We start from the raw sequence: 24,217 nt of genomic DNA, 5'->3' as shown, positions 1-24,217 counted from the left end.
CCAGTCTGAAATTTTTCACAATGCTTATGTACATATCTAAGAACAAAAATCCGCCGGGAGGCATTTGATCAGAGGTCATGAACCCCCTGTGATGACGTCATCAAAATGGCCGCCTTATTAAGAGAAGTACGTTAGTTTAACTGCTTAGAACTCTATTATGGATCTTAATATTGCGATATTAAAGTATATCATTTAAAAGCGCTTTAAAAGAGCTATTTAACAGTGATTGACTTTTTTTCCTATCACTTATTGTTTAAGAATTATTACAATTACCGTCATCAAAATGGCCGTCTGGAAAGGTGAGTACGTACGTTTGACTCTTAGAACTACATTACAGATCTGTATATTGTGATATGAATGTGTATCATCTGAAAGAGCTTTAAAAGATCTATTTAACAGAGATTGATTTTTCCTCTTAAGACAAGTAGTTTTAGAGTTATTAAAATTTCCGTCACCAAAATGGTCGTCGTGAAAAAGTGAAAAGTTTCGTTTAACTGCTCAAAACGCCATTAGAAATCATTCTTCCGTAAAAAATAGGTACTCTAAATAAAAGCTCTAAAATAAACTATAAAAATATGCATTTGTTCTCCCCCCCCCCCCTTAGTAAATAGTTTTAAAAATTTCACTGCAAAAACGTAACTACATGGGGCGGGAGGGGGGGCATTCTCATTGAACTGTTCCAACTGTTTCACCGCATCTAACCCGCTCTGAAACTTTTAATTAAACATTCCTTATCGGATTAAATACATATATGTATTGTCACATAATAATTCACTTCTCCTGCAAGTGCGAACGTTTGCCGTCTAGCGGCAAAAATCAGAACGACTACTCGATTTTTTTCCCGCCAACAAGCTGTAACTTTGGATTGTAATCCGCCTAGCTCGTTTCTTTCCAGTTCAGCTGTTCTCAGCAATAATTAATTCCATAGTGATATGTTTATTATTCAGATATAATTTTCAATAACTGAATATTTGACTGGTTAATGCTGTAGCAAATAATATCAAATTAAGGTGAGTCATATAATTCTATTACACGGTTTGAAATCGATAATTTCAATTGTTGGTTCCATCTAGCATTAAAATTATCATTCATTCCTTTACGTTCTTTACAATAAACAAAACGTATTTAAAACTCGCAATATTTTTTAGAATAAATTTTTCTCCTTCATTTGGTCATGTGACCTCAAAATACTAACATAGCTTGCAATCATTTCTTTCATGTGCTTTTGAAAAAGTAAAATATTTAATGAATAGAATGTTTGTAATCTAGATCCCATCTACCCCTGCTAAAATCTATTCAGTGGGCTATGCTGAATGAGTATGGCGAAGATAAAATGTTGGTCATGTTCGGTGGTCTCCACATATAGAAATGGCTGTTTTATCTGCAATAGGTACATGAATTGAAGGAAGTGGATGAACTGAACTCCTAGCAGAAGCTCATGTTACAACATCAGGAAGAGCAGAAAGAACGCAAAAAGTTTCGCATGTGAAGTGAAGTCGATACGCTCACGATTTTGCAGTAACCACTTTCCAAGTTCTGTTAGAGAAAGCGTTTCAAAATCGAAAAAATATAGATAGACAAAACATTTACAGACTGGGTTAAGCGAAGATCAGAAGAATCGCCTCAGTTTATTGGAAGATCACCATGGAGCTAAAATGCATACTTTTAAATAAGATGCGTCGTCAAGGAAATTTCTCAGATTTTACTGTTACTCTTGAGAACATATGTCCATGGATGTTTGGTTTGATCATACAAATTATGCCCGATGGCCATCAGTATTTCTGTGCAATCTGAAGCAGTAGAGATGCATCCAGCTATTTTTCAAGAGTTCCATAAGAAAAATATATCTGGATCCAAAACTGAGAGGAAATTTTCCAGGATGGCACGCGACCAGTTGCATGAGCAAAACAACAAATTAATTTAAAAATCATCAACTAATCTATCACGTTTAAGTCATGAGGCGTCATTAATACAATGGATGGTTGCTGGACCCGAAGTTGTGCGCCTGATTGGGGAAGTTGAAGAAAATCAGACCCTAAAGTCTGACGTCACTACTGAAAAGCTAGATACTAGATACATGAAGATACTAGAAGCTTTTGTATTCGGTATGAAACTCATGTTTCCAGCCTAGTTGAAACATTTGAAGAACACGGGAATCCGGGAATCCTTTCGAAGATGACGATTTAACTACAGTAAACAGCAACAAAATTATTCTCTCGGAAGAAAGTGCCATTGCTGTAATGTCAACGGAAGTCAATTCAATACATTTGTAGAAGATCTCTTAGTGTTAAGAAAATTATCCATACATGATGTTATTGAAAGAAACAATCGCCTCTTGATGAGCAGAAAAATATTTCTATTCAGTCCAAAGACAAGCAAAACATTGTTGATTTGAGGAGGGGCAGCACTCTTTTTGCTAAGCTATATGTTGCCTGCCAAGCAATTCAAATGGATGTAAAAGAATTTTTTTCTCATGAAAACAGCTCGTGTCTACCTTCTATATCCAACCTTGGCAAATTTAGGAAACCACTAAAAAAGTCAGGCGTACTTTCTTGTATCGTTCAATCAACTGGTTTTGACGGCTATTCCGGAACTAAATTGTTCATTGATGGTGCTGCAATGATTCACATGTTTGTTCCTCAGTCGAACTGTCCAATAATACTGCGATTAGATTATGAAGCCGTACATATTAATGAGACGAAAAAGTATTCATAGGGTAGATTTAGTTTTTGACCGGTATTCAAAAGGAAGTTTGAAAAGCGACACGAGACAATGGAGAGGATCTGGACCAAGAATAAGTATTAAATACAATGTTTTGATACCGAAGTCATTTACTAAATTTCTTGCGAAAGATAAAAAAAAGTGGAGTTTTTCGAATTTTTGGCAGAAAATCTCGTGAAGATGGATCTACCAGATGGGAAGCAGGTTGTATGCTCGTACAAAGACACTGCAATAGCTTCAGTCAAGAACAATTTTGAAACCATGTTTCCCGTATCCCACGAAGAAGCCGGTGCAAGGCTATTCCTCTATGTGTAGCATGCAATAGAATACTTGGGTCATGTAAAGATCACCGTGAAAACTGTTGACAGTGATGATGTAGTGATTGCTATGTTCCGAGTTCCGAAACTGAAAGAACTATGCGTGGAGTATGGAAGTGGAAAATATCTACGGTATCTTCCCATTCACGTTTTGCACCATAAAGTTCCACAAGGTGTCACAGATCTTCTACCTTTTTCCCATGCCTTTACATGAGCACACGGTGTCTAGTTTTGCCAGCATTGGTAAAACTAGGTACTGCATGGAAAATGTGGATGGCAATTAGAGATGTTGACAAAAAATTTTTGTACTCGACTAAAGTACTCGAGAGCATTAATGAAGAAGATGAGCATTTCCTACTTATTCAGTGCTTCGTAGTCTTGACGCATCGTTCAACAAGCTGAGTGGAAACCGTAAATGAGGCTAGGAGAATTTTCTTCACCCAGCAAAACAGACCAGTTGATTGTATTCCAGCATCTAGCAACTTTTTTCTGCATCACCTTAAGAGAGCAATATTGCAGTGTTTACTATGGACAAAATGACTTCAGCAAAATCTTCAGCTCTTGGATCCATATCAGTGGGGATGGAAAAAAATCGGTGAAGAGTTTGAACCTCTTTGGTATGCACACCCCAAAATAACAATGCAAAAATTACAGGAACTTATATCATGCAAGTGCAAAGAGATGTCTACACGCTGTCGATGCTTCAGATCAGGTCTGAATTGCACACTTCTTTGTAGTTGTGAGGGTCAGTGCAATACGTAAAACGTTCCTTAAAAAAACTTATTACAGTTTTTGTTATAACAGCTATTTTTTCTTTGTTATTAAAACATGTAATTTTCGTCTATTTCTCTTATATGTTTAAAATGTAAGCATTTTAACAAAATTGTTTCATTATACGATAGCATTAATAATTAAGTTCTCTATCCATTTTGGGCGGTGACTTTGATTATTTCCGCATTTTAACCTTTCTTTCATTCAATATAAAAGTAAAATACTGACAAAAAGTATTAAAACATGAAGTGCAAATTTAAATTTAATGAAACTGGAAAGGTTCTTTTATAATGCAGGTATAACAGTAAAAGTTTTACTCCAATATTGCAGGAAAGTCATTGTTTTCCTATCAATTTTCACGTTGATACTGTAATAATTATTAAACTATTTGTCTTCTTTACTAATAATAAAACTCAAAGTTTGTCTGGATATGTGTCCGGATGTCTCTCTGTGACGAGCATAGCACCTAAACCCTTCGGCCGATTTTCATGAAATTTGGCACAGAATTTGTTTTTAGCATGGGGGTGTGCACTTCGAAGCGATTTTTCGAAAATTCGATTTTGTTCTTTTTCTTTTTCAATTTTAAGAACATTTTACCGAGCAAATTATCATATCGTGGACGAGTAAATTACAAAATTATCATAACGTGGAACGGTAACATACAAAAATGTTGAGAAGGCCAGGGCCCATCCAGGGCTGTCGTGCAACTGAGGAAGGAAGGAACCGTAAAATGGCCGAGCAAATTAACATAGCAAATTGGGGAAAAATTCATCATCCATTGTTTGTAAATATACAGACGAATCAAATGACCTTTTAATTTTTCTACGAGCAAAGCCGTGCGGGTAGCATTAGTAGAAAATAAAACTAAGCTCTATTGAAGAACTTTTTTAAACGGCTTTCGAGTAATGTATTTGAATTTTACAAAAATATGACCTATTATGTAGTTCTAAGCAGTTAAACCAACGTACTAACCGATATATGGCGGCCATTTTGATAACGTCACTACAGGGGGTCTTGACCTCCAATCGATTGCCTCCCGGCGGTTTTTTGCTCTCTTATATGAACATAAGTGCTGTACAAAATTTCATACTGGTATCCGGAAGTGAAATGTTTTTGCACAAACTCCACCGACTATATCCCTTAACGTCACTGAACAGCCTAAAAATGCAGTAGAGGCCTTCAATCTCAAAACATTTCCGTTTAAAACTTCAATATCAACAAATTCCTCAGGGCAGTCGAATTCTGACCGACCTGAACCTTCCTGTAACGTGATTAAAGATAGTATAAAATGTGTGTTAAGGGTATCAACATTAAACTTTAAAAACCCCATCTCATCCAATATCTTCAAAAATCGCATAAAGATATGTTTTTGAAGCTTCAACTTTAGAAAAATTCTAAGGAAGAGGCTCCAAATATCTACACAGTCACCTAACGTCAGAAGATGGCTCAAAATTCGAGCTTTTTTTAAAATTTCTAAAGGAAATCCGCAAAACCTCCCCCCTCCCAACCTCAATGATTAGTTTAAAATGAACAATAACTTCGAGAAAGATTTCGTGTGGAAAACCCCCATCTGACCTCTCTCTCATAACGTTGTCTGTCAAACTACGGTCACAATCGCATTTATAAGACGTCATTTTCAAAACTTTGCAGGGGATGCGGAAGATCCATCAGACTTCCCAACATTTTTAGAAACATTCAGCCAAACCCTAACGCCCACCTAAGATATCCTACGATTCCGTTTTTAAAACTTATGCATCGAAAAATTCTCAGAAAGCTTCCCGAAAATTCCCTATTCTCTTTAGCGTCATCAAAGATTGCAAAAAAAAATACTTTAATATGGAAAATATTTCGGGAAGACAATCCAGTAGGAAGCCCTTACACCAATAAATGCATTTGTTTTTCATTCTAGTCAAACCTCTTTCCGGACAGCGCACCTGAACCTTCCCCAATCTCTTCATGCATCCAAGATATTCTAAATTGCTTTTTTAGCACTTCAATATAATAAAATTTCCTTGGAAAATCCCCCCCCCCTTTTCTAACGGCACCAAAGAAAGCCTAAAACAGATTTTTTGAGCAATCACGATTGCTTATTGTTCTCACTTGACTGTTTTGATACCCTATCATTTTATTTTCTCACCGCCAACCTCCGCACCGTCACCGTCGACCGGCTCCTCACGATGCTGCTCCTATAGCGAAAGCCGTCTCCAGGTTGCATCCATGTCCTACACACACGCGCATACATACACAACTACACACACACAAACACACACACACACACACACACACACACACACACACACACAAACACATACACACACATACACAAACACATAACTACCCACACATTCATGCCTGCACACAGACACAAACACACATACCCCCCACGCACAAACACACATACCCCACACACACAAACACACACGCCTACATACACACACTCGTGATTGCGAAAAACATAATTTGAATTCAAGATGTCAAAATTCAAATTATTTTTTTTTTCAAAATAATTCTAGAGGTAGCTCTAAACCTCTTTTCTATTAGCGTTACTAAAATTGCGAATTTTGACTTAACTTTCGCAACTTTTTGGTGGGACGCTGAACTCCTTTTTTTTTCTTCTGCAAGAAAAATATGAAGAAAAAAAAAATTCCCTTTCTTCTTAATTAAGTTCCTATTTTTACTTTGAATACTTTTGACTCTATATATTTTGACTCTATTTCTCATCAAAAGGGCGGCAACTTGAGGAACCGCCCCGGGCGGCAGAAAGTGTAGCTACGCCACTGGGTAGGGGCAAACGTTTTAATGAAAAACAATTGCACTTTCAAGCTTTTTTTACGCTCAAAAACGACTAAAAATATTTCTACTTATAAAAGCTGGTAGTTGACTTTAACATATCTTCATGTGGTTCAATTACTGTTTTCTGCTATTAAAAACTGGTTATACGGGTATGTTTTTAATACTCGTTTTTGTATGTTTAGTATCGTTACTTAGTTAACTTTAGGGATTTGTCGTTCATGAACGAACGGGTCAAAAAGCCCTAAAGAATCCTAAAAATGAACGGATCCGTTCGTTCACATAAAAAATGAAAGACCGTTCTTTTGAACAATAATAAGTTCGGACCATTGTATTGACGCACTTGTGATAAAATCGCGTTTTTTAAAAAATTACATTCATCCTCAAATTTTTAACTCCAACATTTAATGTCCAAAGATTTTTAATAAGGATTATTACTGTCTATTTTTTTCTCTATTTGAAAAAGTGTTGCTTTTTTTCTGGTACTGTGGAGTAATTTTGAAGCTCTCTAATATTTAAGGTAAGCCTTTTTTTTTTTTTTTTTTTTTCAAATTAAGTTATCCGATACTCCGGTTGAGCTACCAATAGATTTGTTGTCACTTTTTCGTTATACATGGTATATTGGTAGTACTATATGTATATATACAGTGCTGCAGCTGGAAAAATTTAATGTCTCAATTTTTTTAACATAGTGAAATGGAACCTTCGATTTTTGGATGGATGCCGAATGGAAAAAATATGTTACCATTCGGCAACTGAGAAATATCTTACTAAATAAACTATAATTGCTTTATGGGTGAATATACAGCAAATGATTTTTTTGTGTCTCCAAAGAAAAGGTCATCTGTTTAATTTAATATTCATTATTTTATTAGTTGATGTTATACTTGTGTTTGTAAAGATGAAGGCCAGAAGATTTTTGATTTTTTTTTTTTTTTTCAGTTTATAGGCACCAGGGTAAAATTTTGTCAGGGGAGAGACACTATTGGCCGGAGCTATCTGTGTTATTCTTTTAATTTTTGTCCCTTTTCCTTTTTAGCCTACTTTCCCATTAAAAGTTAGAGAAAGAAGAAAAAAAGCATGAAAGAAGTCTTAATGCATACTTGAAAATACCGCAAAAAACAAAAAAAAAAAGTCAAAATAATAATAATAATAATAATTATATAAATATCGAAAAATTAAAAATTGGAGTAGGATATTGAGATGGGGAAAAATGTCTGTCGGTCTGTCTGCCCCCCCCCCCCCTTACAACTTCTGAGTGAATAATCCGAATCGAACATATTTTTTTTTCGAAAGATCTCGACTAGGACACGTCATTCCTATATTTCACTTTTTGATTTAAACTATTTTTCGTTCAGTTTTGAACGGTTAAAAAAATTTAACATTAGCGCCTACAGGGAAATTCAAAGGAATTCCGAACTTAGAGGCGAATTTGTTTCAAACAAACTTGTAAGAAAAAGCTTTTGATGAAAACATGTATATGAAATATTGTTTTGATTTAAACAATATTCCGTTCAATTTTGAACAGTTCAAATCCCCTAACATTATCGCCTACGGGGAAACTGAAATTCAATGTAGATTCCGCACTTGAAGGTGGATTTACTTCAAACAAGTTTTGTTTTAAATAGCTCTTGATGACAAACTCCCGACTCCGACAATTTTGTCTCATCGGACTCCAACTCCTGTTCCTGACAGTTAGGCGGACTCCGACTCCCCGACTTCGATTCTGACTTCGTACTGTTGGAAAAAAATTATACCCGGAGGGAAAATGACTGACTCTGATTCTTGGATATTCGACTCCGATTCCAACTTCTTCTTTCCCAAAATAAGTCCGACTCCGACTCCAGAAACATTGGAAGAGTTGCGTACTTTAAGCGAAATAACCGATTCCAGCTCCGAGTCTGTGAATTAAATACCTTCAGCTCCCGAATCTGACTCTTTTATCCCAAAATGAGGTCGACTTCGGCTCCGCAGGCATGGTTTTAACTGTGAAATAATTATTGTTTATGACTTGTTTTTATTTTTTCACTCAAGTTCTAATTTACGAATTTAGTTTTCAGCGGATAAAGTCGAAGTCCTTTATTTTTCTATATTAAGATATGCGCAGATTTTTTTTTTTTTTTTTTTTTTTTGACAATGAAAATTATTTCTTTAAGTTGACATTTTCTTGTTTTTGTTTGTTTTGGAAAGTACATTGATTCTTTAAAAAAATATTTATTGGCAGCTAGAGAAAAGAAAAACACCTTTTTTTTCTTTTTTTTTTATGATGTATTTAGTTTAATGAGCTTGTCAATTTTAATTACTTTTTTTTTCTTTTTGAAAGTAGTTAAACAATTTTTTAATGGGAAAAAGTGTATTAGCTGTTTTGTTTAAAATGTGCTGCTATTTTATTTATCGTTTATTTATTTTTTTTTACGCATCTACTTCTTTAGACGCGTGAGGCATATTTTATTTTTAGAAATCGGCTTAAAATAGTAAAAAATAAATCTTTGAAACAATTTACGATTTTAGATATATTTTTGAGAATATTGATCAGATACTAGAAAGTAGATATGGGTGTACGAGAAAGTAGGCTCGTTTAGTTTCAGACGGAACTCCTTATTTATCTAACAGTTCCATTTTTCTTTCTCTTTTAATTCAGAACTTTTATCCCGTTAATTTTTTGATAAATTAATCTTTCAACTTGACGCTCTTTTCCCAGTCTCAGTCTATCTCTCCCTGTTTTCTTTTTTTTAATGTCAGTAATGATGTATGAGTTCGAATGAACAACTAAAACTTAAAAAAAAATAAAGTTTTTTAATCGTAAGATGAATATGTATTTCCAGTGGCACAAAAACGCCAGAGAAGTGACAAAATCACACGTAACCTGTAAAAACATCACGCATTATTTTTATTAGAACTTAAACGTAATCCATGATGCCTGCACACGATAAACATTGCATTGTACAAACTTTTAAGTAACAATAAAATATAAAAGCATATTCTTACCGGGGGAAGTACTGCAACGACTGGCGCAAGCACGCTTTGTGGCAGTTATAACAAGAATTGATGCGATATTATTTGAATTTTGATCACAACAGTTTGCTTGCTTTTAACTTTAGTCTGTATATTACGCGGATTATTTACGGTTATGGAGATTCTTCAGCAGATTAAATGTTAAATTTCAGTCATTCAATTTTGCCAGGTAAGGGTGACACTATTCTTCCTTGACGTAAAAAAAATCACTATTTTTTTGCATATCAATAAATATTTTTTCAATGTGACTTGATAAAATATGTTTTGATGTTTATTCAGGAGTATGATTATAGTAAAATGCACTATGTGACGTTATTTTAAAAAGAACGCTGAACGTGTTTGTACAAAAAGTCGAAAAAAGGGAAGCACGGGGAGTATATATTTTTAACTATTTCCAGTTATTAGTGCTAAAATGAATCAGTTAGCGAGAATTGAATGTGTGGGCTAAATAAAAGACAATATTCTTTATTAATTAAGCATACGATAACAATAACATATTTTTTTTTACCTAAAAAAACTCTTTGCGCCGTTGAAATTCAAATAGCGTACATTCACCCTTACGCATCTAAACCTGAATAAAGTTTTTTTTTTACTTTCTTTTACGAAAAATTAAGTATTGTGTTCGCGAAAAATATTTCACTCAAAAATCGACCTTAATATTCATATTACTTACCCCCGAATGAATGTTGAGGTTTTTTTTTTTTTTCCAACTCGACCACACGTGGATAAGTGCCTAAGAACATATAGGCACGTGAAATATCTATTTTGACGATTCCCGAGTTAATTACAACGAATTTTCTCGCGACATCTGTATGTACGTATGTATGTCGCATAACTCAAGAACGGTATGTCCTAGAAAGTTGCAATTTGGTACGTAGACTCCTAGTGAAGTCTAGTTGTACACCTTCCCTTTTGGTTGTATTCGGATGTTCCAAAGGGGGTCTTTTCCACTTTTTTGGAGTAAAATCATTGTTCATTTCAATGCGAACTCATTTGGTGGACACTTGGCGATACATCGCCAGTATTTTGTGGTCGCCAAGCTTTGTCGCCACTTGGCGACAAATTTGACGATTTTTTTTTATTCTTTTAAATTTGGTTTCAATTTGGCCACGGTTGGTGGTATTTAGAGAGTAAACTATTGAATCACATTAAAAATGCCAATAATGGGGAAATAACATTCAATTAGAGTAAAAGGAAGTCATGTGATGCACACATCAGCTCGTTTTTATTTATTTTCATAGGCATATTTTCTTTTTAGTTATTTTTCCTTCAAAGAATATTACTGGTATAATGAAACATTTCGAATGAATGTATACGTCAGTATGTCGTGCAGAGAGATCACATGTGACTTTTTTTTTAAATGAATGAAGTCGTTCAAATAAACTATTTGAATGAACGGATCAAAAAGAATGAACGATCCTCGAATGAACGGATCCTTGAAAAGAATGACATTTCCCATCTCTAGAACTTCAATATGTTTTCATGCTGTCTAATCAGAAGATACAATACAATTCGCGCGATATTTAATAGCAGTTGCATTTTGAATTTGTTACAAATAACGCATTTTACAGCTATTACGAAACATTTTGGAAAATCCTCCAATAAAGTTGTTAATTGAATAAACTTGTCCCATCGAACGGACACAATTTATATTTTTTAAAAGAAAGATTTCATTTTTTTTCCTTAGAATAATTGGCAACTTCCTTCTACACTACACTAAAATGAAAGAACAAGAAATGGAATTAAAAAGAATCTATGAAAGAAAATTTTTAAGAAAAGAAATACGGAAAAAAGTAAGCCAGAAAAAATAAAAACGAAAGTCAATAATAATAGACGGTACTAAGACGACAGTAATAATAAAGACAGAGAATAAAGATGACTCAATGAAGTTCCGGCTTAAATCAAAAATCCCACATTTTATAGATTGAAAATACGTATGTCTATCACAAGTTGGACGTTTTGCTGCACTACTTTTTACTGAAGTCTTCCATTAAACTAAAGCGTAAACTCAAAAAAAAAAAAAAAAAAAAAATGAATTTTGACATCTTAAATTCAAATTATGTTTCTCGCAATTACAAATGTGTGTATGTAGGCGTGTGTGTTTGTATGTTTGTGTGTAGGGGTATGTGTATGTGTGTGTAGGCATGTGTGTTTGTGTCTGTCTGCTGGCATAAGTATGTGGGTAGTTGTGTATATGAATGTGTGTGCGGGGGGTATGTGTATGTGTGTGTGGGGGTATGTGTATGTGTGTAGGCAGATTTGTTTGTGTCTGTGTGTAGGTGTATGTGTGTGTATGTGCGTGTGTATGTGTTTGTGTCTGTGTGTAGGTGTATGTGTGTGTATGTGCGTGTGTATGTGTTTGTGTATGTGTGTAGGTGTATGTAGGTGTATGTGTGTGTAGGTGTATGTGTGTGTAGGTGCATGTGTGTGTATGTGTGTGTTTGTGTGTGTGTATGTGCGGGTGTGTGTAATTGTGTAGTTATGCAGGTGTGTGTAGGACATGGATGCAACCTGGAGACGGCTTTTGCTATAGGAGAAGCATCGTGAGGAGCCGGTCGACGGTGATGGTGCGGAGGGTGGCCGTGGGAAAATAAAATGATAGGAATTCAAAACAGTCAAGTGAGAATAAAAAGCAATCGTGATTGCTCAAAAAAAATTTGAAGCAACTTATTTTATTTTAGTTTTTTATTGTTAGCTATACCAGTAAAAATGTTTTATTGTCATGTACCAAATGCTACAGTTTTTAATGATTTTATCATTTTCTGAACTTGAAATTTGCTCAAGCCTTGTAGGTGCCTGCTAATAGGCTTCAATTCAATCACGTGATACTCTTTAACATGAGTATGTACCCGTCAAATATCCTTAGCTTTTGTAATACAGATAACAGATATTTTTCATGCCACAGAAATTAACATTCCGATGAGTGGTTTCGCATCAGTAAAGTTAGTTTTATTTCTTGTAGGCGCCCACCAATGGACTTCAATTCAATCACGTGATACTCAGAATCATGAGTCTGTACGCGCCAACTATCGGTAGCTTTTATTAATGCAGACAACAGACATTTTTAATGCTATAGGAATTAACATTCCCATGAGTGGTTTCACGACAATACAATTAGTCTTATTACTTACTAGTGGCACCCGCACGGCTTCGCCCGTAATAGAAAAATTAAAGGTCTTTTGGTTTGCCTGTATATTTACAAATAATGTATGGTGAATTTTCTCGCCAATTGGCTTGTACCGACGTTACAGTTCCACGTTATGATAATTTCGTATCTCGCCAATTGGCTTTGCCCATGTTACGGTTCCACGTTATGATAATTTCGTAATTTATGATAGTTTTTTTCTTAAAATTAGAATAAAAAAAGAATCACATCGAATTTTCGAAAAATCGCTTCGAGGTGCACATCCCCATGTTACAAACTAACTTCGTGCCAAATTTTATGAAAATCGGCCGAACGGTGTAGGCGCTATGCGCGTCACAGACATCCAGACATCTAGATATCCAGACATCCTGACAGAGACTTTGAGCTTTATTATTAGTAATAAAGACTGAACAGCCTAAGTAATTGAAATAATAGTTAAAATTGTGAAGTAGGAAAGTGTCTAATAACGTGGTACGAAGTAAACGAGGGACAAGTGTATATCTAAAAGAGACATTTAAACGCATTTAAAACCTAAAGTGGAAATTCTGAGTGCCGCATTTTGCTGCAAGAAACAAATACTGTTTTGTTTTCTTTTTACTTTTTTCTGAGATTACGCACTCTGATCTAAATCTTAAATGTGCGAAAAAAACTGCTTTTCCCTTTTATTTAGATATCCAAAAAGTCCATCAGCGCAAAGCGAATTCTTAAAATTGCATGCATTTCTCCGGACTCTAAAGTTCAAGAAAGAAATGGTATGTTATTATAAGAATTCCTGTAATATTTTATCTCAAAAACCTATAACAAAAAGCTTTCCAAAAGAAATACTTAAAGGATACAAATATTGATCTTCCTTCCTTGAAAAGTCATGAAATAAAGGTAACATAAATATTTCCGATATTTGTCTTTCATTTTCATATGTCTTCCATCATGAAAAAAACTTTTTTAAATGTGTTTTCTCTTGTATAAATGGAACATGGAAAAAATTCTATTTTTACTGAAAAACTGAAGTCATTACCTGTGCAAATATTTTGGAGTGAGAAATATGTTGCTGATTACATTTTATTTAGATTTAAAGAAAATGATTCAAAATTTTTCTTTTTTTTATTACTACAAGCCTATTATAACTATCGAAAAATTTCTCTTTTTGTAAGCCGGGTGTTTCGTGGAAGAAGGGAAAATAATAATAAATAATAAGAATTAATCAAGACAATACACTAATATGAAATCAACGAGAAGAAATTTAAGTATTAAAGTTTTCGTTTTAAGTTTTCAAACATTGAAGTTTTTTTTAGCTTATAATGGCGTTTAAGCAAAGCATTGCATTCGTTTTACATAATGTTTAAATGTAGGTTCTAATGAAAATTCAATGGAATTTATCTTAGAAACTTTGTACGCCTAATTCTAAGAAAACATAAAAAGAAGTTAAACAAAAAAATTCACATTTTTAATAGAAGCCGTCTTACTTATGGGTCGTAATGGGGTTGTTTCCCCCAGTCAAAAGTACTACTTTTAGTCACAGAAATTGATAGAATAAGCAAAAAAATAATAATAATAACATGGATCCAGAAAATACTTTCATTTTCCAAACAGTTATTTTTTTAAACTGTCCAATTGTTCAAACAGATGTGGTCTTTATGACGTCACAAATGGTGTCCTCTGGCGCATCTTTCACCGCGTTTCCATGTTATGATAATCAAGAAGCGAATTAAAAATTGCCTCTACGCTTGCTATCAACCAAATCGTTGCTAGTACACGTGAGTAAAGATGCGAATTAAATATTATGCTCCTCTGAATGGCAACAGTGAATGGAATTTCATCATTTGTGAAGTCATCGGCAGAATCATAAACAATGAAAGCGCAGGGATTAAAGTAATTTTTTTTAATATTAAACTTAGTCAAATTATTTAAAAAATGGTTAAGATCCTATATTTTTTGGCATGCTCTTTCAGAAAAAAAAATACTTTTAAAATTTTGGAAACGACCCCATTCGTGACTATATTTGACGTTTGGATCTAGTTAGTTTCTCGAGAAAATTACATTTTTGCTTACATTAATTGGTAACTATTCATCCCTAGGGGTCAATAACTGATTAGTTTATCTGGTATACCGCGAGAGAAGAAGAGAATGCGGGGCAAAGTGAAATAGTTAGAACTTACCTTTTTCAACATGTACAAACAGGAATTTTGTTTTGAAAAGTGCACAAATAAAAACATTTTTTTTAACTTGCATTGAAACATTATTTTTCATTTTTGGCTGCAAATTTGTTCACAAAAAATTTACCGAAAATTTTTACTTCTTTTTTTCAAGGGACAAAGGAAAAAATTAAATATTTTTCTAGGGAAATATTTTTTGTTTGATTATTAAAACTATTTTCAGTCAAACAAGTAACTAAAATAATGAAGGAACAAATGAATATATAATTAAACAATAAAAGAATAAAAAAATAAACTAATTGATTAATATATGATAAATATAAATGAGGCGAATGAAATAGTGAAGTCCCAATTATTATTTAAAATGTTAATGTTTAAAACTTAACCATTTTATATTATCAAAAAAAGAAAAACATTTTGTACATATAACAAAATACTGCAATATGAGTATCAATGTTTGAAAATTATTTGTATTATCCAGGGCTGTGGAGTCGGAGGCGTTCGAAAACATGCCGACTCATACTCCGGGTTTTATATTTCTTTAATTTTCACTGACTCTCCTTGCAGTTTTTAAAACACTACTTATTAATTTGAATACATGCTACTACTAAGAAAAGGCTTGTCATTGTGGCAACCAGCTGGCTTGATTGTTTATCGAACTTTCTGTAACAGACGTTCTGTAACCTACGCCGTCTCCAAGTTTGCTTATTTTTTAATTTTTATTTAAGTGGTAGCAACTGTCAGCAAACTGTTTTGTTGCCTAAGATTTCCTAAATAATCACTTTCAAATTAAAACGATAGGATATTTTTTACCTCGATCTCAGTTACAAAATAGTAATAAGAGTATGAATCGCTTGAGCAAGTCGGGAAACTTTTGAGGGTGCTTAGTAAATTCAAATAAGTGTTGGTTTGACCCGAAAGCGCAAATCTAAAAGATCCGATAAAATATGATTTTTTTCATCTAAAGACTTTATCTAAGAAAGCTTGGTTATCACTAAAAAGTTCAAAATAAAATCAGTACATGATTTCTTGGTTAAACGATCAATAGCTGTAGTTAATCCTAAAATCTTATTAAGGTTAATTCTAAAGCTGCCAATAAAACTAAAATTAAAAATTGAGCGAAGAATTGTAGCTATAGTAAAAGCTATTCGAAAAAGGCTGAAGATTTATTGTTGCGGAACTTTTTCAGAATTTAAGCATTTCAATTCTTATAGACTCGGAAAAGTTCAGATGTCACCCACCAGATGGATGTCACCCGGGGGGGGGGGGGGCTCCCAAGAAAAGTTTTTTGACCTAGCAAAAAAGTATTTTTTTTCTTTCAAGTTACATTAAAAAAAAAAAAAAAAACAAAGCACAGGATTTGTGATCAACATCTATTTGTTAACCATTAAAGGGAAGCAAATTAATCCTTTTAATTTCTCTTAAATGAGATTTTAAAGCAATCTCACTTTAGAAATCGTAACTATTGGATAATTTGATTTTCAAATTGAATTTCTAACGTTGTACACATCTTAGGTTTACAATAAAATACAACACGAAAATTTCATAAAAAGGAATCAAAATTTCAATCTCTGTTTATGGGTTTTCCCCCCTTCCCATGAGAAAGAGGGATTTGAAAAAAGAAATTAAATAATAAAAAAGTCGGAGTTGGACGTTTCGAAATCCAGGAGTCGGAATCGGCAATTTTTCGTCCGACTCCGCAATACTGGTATTATCATATGCTTTGATCTTCAGAGATAAATTTATCCGGACTAGATAGCTTATATGTGTTACTACATAGTTAAAATATAACCAGAGGGATGCTGCTAAGAATAGGGTAAATATTTCACTTTGCCCCATTATTTTGCACTACACTTATATCATTTCGTGCATGGGGTTGGTTCGTGACCGCCATCTGCAAATGATACGATTGTTTTTCTTCAAGTTATGATTGAGTGATCTATGTTTGAGTTTTGATATTTTTCAGCTGAGACTAGTACTCTTAGGTGGCACCATTCGACCAATAAAAGCTGAGTAGTAACCTTGAAAACATAGTCAATCCAAAAATATACTTCAGAACGGAAAAAATAATAATGTTCCATAAAATAAGCCCTTTTGATACATCTTAACAAGCTGAAACTCTATTTGGCACCACCTTAGTTACTACGTTGTTAACATTTTTAATTTTCCCTGAAGCTCGATTATGGCTATTCTAGTCCGAGGAACCCAGCCTAAGGGAGAAACTGCTGTCTCTGGATGCTGTAACAGAGCTCTTCGGTATTGATTTCAACTTATTAATATGAAATTAGTTTTTTTCACGGCAATACTAAACATCGTTGGCTTTGACACTATGTATAGTGAGTCCGTAGAAATTAAGTAATTATATTTTAATCATGTTTGGTCTATATACAGTCTTTGAACTTAAAAAAAAATACTATGATGACCTGATATGTTAAACAAATTCTGGGCGTTGTTGACAGCAAAAAATAAGCGTAAAAGCAACAAGAGGATTTAGATCACATTTCTGAGAAGGTCGAATTAAGTGACGTACGTCGCTCAATGTCTAAGTGCTTCATTTAGATCATGAAAATAAACACGTAATCTATATTTTACAGGGATCTATCTAAAGCAAAGGAGAAGAAGTAGCATATCTGGGTGTCTTTATTAGTCAGGATTTTTAGTGTAGTGAGCAGTGCAGTGTAGCAACTAACAAAGACAACATACTGTTGGGTTTTATCAATAGTTCTGTTTCGCATAACTATATGGAAGTTTATTTAACTTAATACAGAAGTTTAGTAATATCTCATTTAGAGTATGCTGTTCAACTATGGTTTCTTTATCATAAGAAATATATCAACATATTGGAAAGGGTTCAATGGAGGTCTACGAAGCTAGAAAATGGGCTTTTGAATTTAGATTATTATCCTTGGCTTGGAATGCTTAATATGTATTGTCTTGGACAAAAAAAAGTAAGAGGAATTATCATCCAGTGATTTAAGATTACAGAAATGAAGGATAAGTATGTGCTAAATTTCAACTCAGATGGCAAAATTAAGGGCCATTGTTTTTAGCTTTTCAAATCCCAAGTAACCTTCAAATCCGGAAGAATGACTATTTCGACGGGGTTACAAGGATACGTATTAGTTTACCGAAAGCCGCATTTACTAGCAGTGGAGTGAATAGTGTTAAGAAGGCTCTTTATCTTTACAGGGGACTAGTAATTCAAGGAATAACGAAATCTGAAGAAAATGAACTGTCATTTGTTTTCATGAGTAATGCTTAGCATTTCTCAGTAGACTCAAATTTTGATTGCGATATTAGTTTAAAATGGAGCAGGAAGCCTGCTTCTCTTGAATCGACGGAATAGAAACAGTATACTGCCTCGTGGTGGCGGATGGGGGCATTGACGCACTTTTTCGCAGTCGGAACGGATGTGACACATCTACTTCGACTACACTAATTCAAAGAATTAACTTTAAAACAAGTACAACATCTTGGGTCCGATACGATTATCGTAGTAAATACAACTAGTTTCCTGGATTCTAATTGCTGATACTGCAACTACAGTCATGTCAGAGTAACTTTGATCCACAATCTCTGTCTTATATGGAACTGTAGCACTCATATTCTAATTGCTTTAATGCATAAATTGGCATACAATTTTAGAACAACATACTGGAAATTATTTAGCTATCTTAAATTAAAAATTTATTAGAAAACATTTGAAAATAGGTATAAACCTTATTCAAAGTTCAACCGCCATTAAAGGACGCTTTGAACTACTCGAGAAAAATAGTGTGAAGTAAATTGTTTTTTTAATCAGCAACTTTAAATCAGGAAAATGCAATTTCTTTATTGTTTAAAACATCCCTATTTTTCATTTGATAGCACCACAAGATATCTATGATTTTTATGGAACATTGAGCACTACAATGTCGGTAAAGTAATATCAACTTCTTCAACTCAGCATCAGAGAGTAACTTCTAAACAGTGATAACAGAGCTATTGTCTGATGCAATCAACCTTGCACAGTGTTTCCAACTTATTTTGTAAAACTTGAAGAAAAAATTTAAATAATAACCTTGTTATCAGGGAGTATCATCTGATCTCCTACCGTTTCTTTTAAAGATAAATATGCACTAAAAACATAAAACTGTAAAAACTTACCCAACATAGTTTTCTATTCACCCAAAATAGCTGTAATCTTATATAAGCATGTAAAATATTGCTGAATCCAGCCTGAGTCATATCAAATAAACATTTCTTCCATGAAAAGGAAACAATACTTAATTTTCATGGTATACGCAATTTTGAGAAATACTAGCATTAAGCTTATTTCAATTCTTTGTTCTAAGAAATGTTGACTTTCTGAATTTTCGAGGTACGATCGCACATTTCTTTACTCATTCTTTTGAATTTTTACTTTTCATCCATACTTCCACGAACCAATACGGCAGACAAGAATATACAATTATTTTTCATGTCAGAAACTTGCTGTTCACCCCAAGTACGAACCTTTGAATCTGCATAAGAAAAGAAATTGCTTTTACATTTGACTTTGTGTTGTCAAAAGAGTGTATCGTTGATTTTTTGAAACAAATGTTGAGATTGAATGCAAAAAAGATAGCATACTTTTAAATAAAAGCTACAGTTTTTTTTATTTTAGACTTAGGATATATTTCAAATGCAAAACACACTGAGCCTTAGTTAGTAGGCCCTTGAAAACAGCTCTTTTTTCATGCATTATTTTTTATTATTTTACAAAAGAAAAAATTAAAAAATTAACTTTACTTCACTAGGTATTTGTTTAGACAAAAAAAAACTCTCTCCATCCCACATTATCTGCTGCATTTAAGCACTTTTGTATTGATTATACGTACTGGTGGTTTTATAATTTTGTTTAATAACTTTTTAGAGGTTGCAGGGAACTATGAATTAGGAATTTTATCTTATCAAGCATTCCGTCTTTCCTTCTTTAAATCCGTACTAAATAACCAAAAACTCTCGATTATTCGAAAAACAGGGTTTTACAGTAACCACGGATTATCAAACTCAGTGGATAATCCACAAAATAAGTAAAAAACAAAACTATTGTATGAGATAGCTTTTAAAAAATTCAATAACACCTGCATACAATTCAACTGCAGTTAAAAACTATAGCATTGTGCTTAAGAAGATGAAACTTAATGCTTTTCGTAATTTTATCTGTCATTTGAATTTGTAAGCTGTGTCTATCTTATTTGGGACTTCCTGAAATGTTTGCTTTCTTTATATTAATTTCATTTATGTGTGATGGTACCTCTTGGTTTATCATTGTGAAGTTATTTTAAAAGCTGTAAATCTATTATTTTCGCTGGTTTGTTATTACTTAAATCTGTAAAAACTGTTTATTTCTATTTCATTCATCTTCTTAACTTATTTTTTTACAATGTTGCAATTGCTTTTTATCACTTACATCTGTAAGCCTCATGATATACTGTGTGGAGCACGAGGAGTTTTTTTGAGAATATTTTAAATAGAAAAAAAAACTTAATATGGGCAGCTTATTATTGCAACAGGATTACACACAGACGAAAGCAAATCTTGCAAATAGATCAACTAAAACAAATTAGGTTATACCAAAAAAAGGAAGAGGTTTCGTTTGAACGAAACTAGGTTGGTCACTCGTTTCGTGCGTAAGTAGTGTAGATCTAAAATCAGTATGTAATGAAGATCTAAAAATCAGGAAGAGTATCGTAGATTTAAAGCAGTATGTTGTGCTCCAAAAAAACCAGTAAAGTGTTAATCTAAAGCAGCAAGAATTGCGGATCTAAAAATCAGTAAGTAGTGTTGATTTAAAGCAGCAAGTACTGTGAATCTAAGAATCAGTAAGTGGTGTAGATTTAATGCAGTTAGTAGTGTGGAGCTAAAATCAGTCTGTAGGGTAGATCTAAAGCAGTAAGTACTGCAGATCTAAAGCAGTAAATACTGCAGATCTAAAAACCAGTAAGTAGGGTAGTGGCCTACGGCTAAGAGGTGGGGTGTGTGCGGAGAAAAGTAAGTAGGGTAGATCTCAAGCAGTAAGTAGTGTGGATAAAAAAAAAATCAGTTTGTAGATCTTTTTCCCCTTGCCAAGTTTCAGTGACCTTAGAAGGTTTGACATTATTGAAAGAAAGGAGGAGAAAGAAATACGAATGTCTAGAAACAGACATTCATATTTCTAAAGGGGTGCGTACATCTATATTGAGTTAACCATTACCGAAAAAAAACCCGAAAGTGTGAAACACCACGAATAATCACTTCTGTAGTTTTAAAAGTCCAGAGCTCGCTCAATACAGTTAAGTCATACCTCCTATTTAAAAGTTAAACTACTATTTTGCTTAAATAATGTGAAACCTCAATATTTCGATACCGAAAAGGAACATGAAAACATGTTGGCTTAAACGGTGGTCAACTTACTAAGGTTACATAATTTTAATTCATACAGAATTTCTGAATCACTTACTTACAAATGCTTAATATTCATATTATAAAAATTAATTCCAGTAACTGAATTTTCTTTTCCTTTCGTTTTCATTTTTTAAAAGTACATAATAACATCACTAATATTAATCTGAATACCTTACGAGAAATAAATCCATATTTTTTTAAAGTCGATATAAAGCTTCTTGTCTGTAAAGATAAAAAGTCTTACTCACATTTCTTTGTGAAACATTTCATGGTGCCTTTTTTCTCTAAAGGTTCTCCTGGATTCATTTACCCCATCATGTCCTACCCTTTTGGAATTGCAATAACAGTACAGAGTGTAGTGGCTGACTCTACTGGATTAAAGATGGAATTCTCTAAAGGAGCTTCCGAGAAAGGGAGTGACTGCCCAAAAAACGGCAGCGTAAATTTCTGAGAAAAGGTCAAAATTAAAGAGTGTTGGTAGAAAAATTTAACGAGAATAGCAATTGGGTGTTGACTTAAAGGGATTTCTACAATTTCAAGTTAGAGAGGTTTTCGCCCATTGAAATTAGCACTGGGCCAACCATAAGAAAAATAAGTTACTGGAGTAGTCGAGTTATCCGCGTGTTGAGATACTAAAGTTTCACTATAGGGCAGTTCTCAAAAGGTGGGAACAAAAAAGTTAACTTTGAGCAATTTCAAAAATTTTCGAATTTGATATCAATTTTGCTTTTATTCTATAGTATGCATACCTAGAACACAATATATGAACATGAAAAGACAGCAGGTATTTGTAAAAATTGTTAATTAGCAAATTAAATCAGCAGTCTGTAGGTAACAGATTTTGGACATTGTTGTCCTGTAGGCAACGGATTTTGGACATCATAATGTAAGTTTCACCATTTTTGACAACTGTTAATCTGATTTTTAACTTTTCCAATGAAAATTTTATTTACTACTTTTTGAATTTTTCAATTTAATGATAAAGAGGATATTAATGAAGTACTTGAATGGCTATACATACTGCTCTTTACATATAATAAAGTTTTGGAATGATTTTGAAGAAGTTGATGAAAGGTAGAAAAAAGCTTCATGGAAATAATTATACAAACTTATAGTTTGATTTATTGGGACAAATAAGGAATAAAAATAGAGACAAATAAATACGACATATATATTTTTAAAGGAAAAATAAACAAAATATGCTTTAAGAAAGAATGTAAAAAATGCCATATGTTTTAATAATGAATATTTTTTCTAATGTCATAAGAATTAAAACGATGTCTAAAAAAAATTATTGAAAAAAGAAATTCGTATTTCTATTTGGAGATTGTTAAATTATGTTTAAAAGAAAGAAGAGAAAAAAAAATTCTAAAATAATAAAAGCGGCGGGAAGAAAAATTGCTAGCGCAGGTGCTAAAGGCGCCAAAACTGGTGCAGCTGACGATTAACTACATTTGTCAAACTGGAATCCCCCTCTGGTAACCTTTAGCTTTTCGTATACTGTGTTGTCGCTAACGGAGGTTTACTTGGCGATTTTCGCGCAAAATGGCTTTCGTTCGATCATAACCAGCCATGTTTCTACTGTAATTTATGTATTGTTCAATGTGTAACGTATTAATTATGCAAAATACCAATGGATTACAGAAGATATCATAATAATCTTTTTTATTGATGTTAGAAGACAGTGGATTATAAAAAAATTATAAATAAACGGACAGAATTATCGGCGTCAAGATCGTAACATGATTTGGACATCTCACATGTATGTTTAAGAAAAATTATTTTTCTTCTAAGATACTGCATAAAAGCTTATGAAAACACTTTTAAACAATTGAAAACTGATTCTGAGGATCGATAAATACCTTTAAAACGAAAACATCATACACTTAGTTCTCAAATAATAGCATTGTAAAGATCGCAACTTTTGGACATGCATCAAATTTCAAACTTACTTTTTTCTAAAATCGTTTACAAAGTAAATAATCTGTCTTTACTTTTGTTATTTGTGTAAAATATTAACAAAAAATTATTCAGTGTAAGATTCATGCCTTTAATTTTTTTTTTGAAACGTATGGAAATAATTAAAAAAAAATTTTTTTAATGGTACATTTGCTCAGTTAACGTTTTGGTATGTCCAAAATTGTGCCATTTAGCAAAGAAAATATTTTTTAAGGGCATTTGAAGAGCTTTTTTTCCATAATTTATGTCAATTCTTGTCTCTATACAGCATTATAATTTACCTCAAAAATTTTAGAGTTAATTAAAATTAAAGTTATTTGGTGTTGAAGCTTCAAAGTTGAAGTCTGTGTTTGCTCCCACCTTTTGAGAACTGCCCTATAACATCCTATACGACAGCTGAAAGAAAGTCTTAAAATTTTAACTGTGTGCTCAAAAAATGATTTGATACGAATAAATGTCAAACAAAAAAAAAAAAAGACTCCCGTGCACGCTTGTCAAATCAACATAAATAGGTTTCTTATTCAAGATTCTCTCATCTCTCATATACATTTAGGGAATTAAAGCTTGTGTATCAGCTTAACACTGTACCAACAGTATCCTGTCTCCTTTTCGTCATCTTTCTCGTGAAAGCAATATACAGCTCATTCTATTTTTTTTTAACATCTACGTAAGTTATCTGAAATATAATACTACTTGAAAAAGTCAACCAGAGTAGTTATTTTTTTTTCCTAAGAATATGCTTTACGACATTTTACATATATTCACCTCATAATGGCAGTAAAAGATAAAATTTTCAAAATAAATAAGAACAAAATGCATCAAACTATAAACCAAGAAATTTTATGTTTCACGATATTTGCTATAATGCTTCTATTAAATAATTTACGCGTTTTTTTCTTTTTTTTTCATTGTCTTAGTAATATATGTTTGTGCTATGT

The sequence above is a fragment of the Uloborus diversus genome, chromosome 6 (genome assembly GCF_026930045.1).
Source record: "Uloborus diversus isolate 005 chromosome 6, Udiv.v.3.1, whole genome shotgun sequence".
Taxonomy (NCBI): Eukaryota; Metazoa; Arthropoda; class Arachnida; order Araneae; family Uloboridae; genus Uloborus; species Uloborus diversus.
This window is presented reverse-complemented; position numbering follows the sequence as displayed.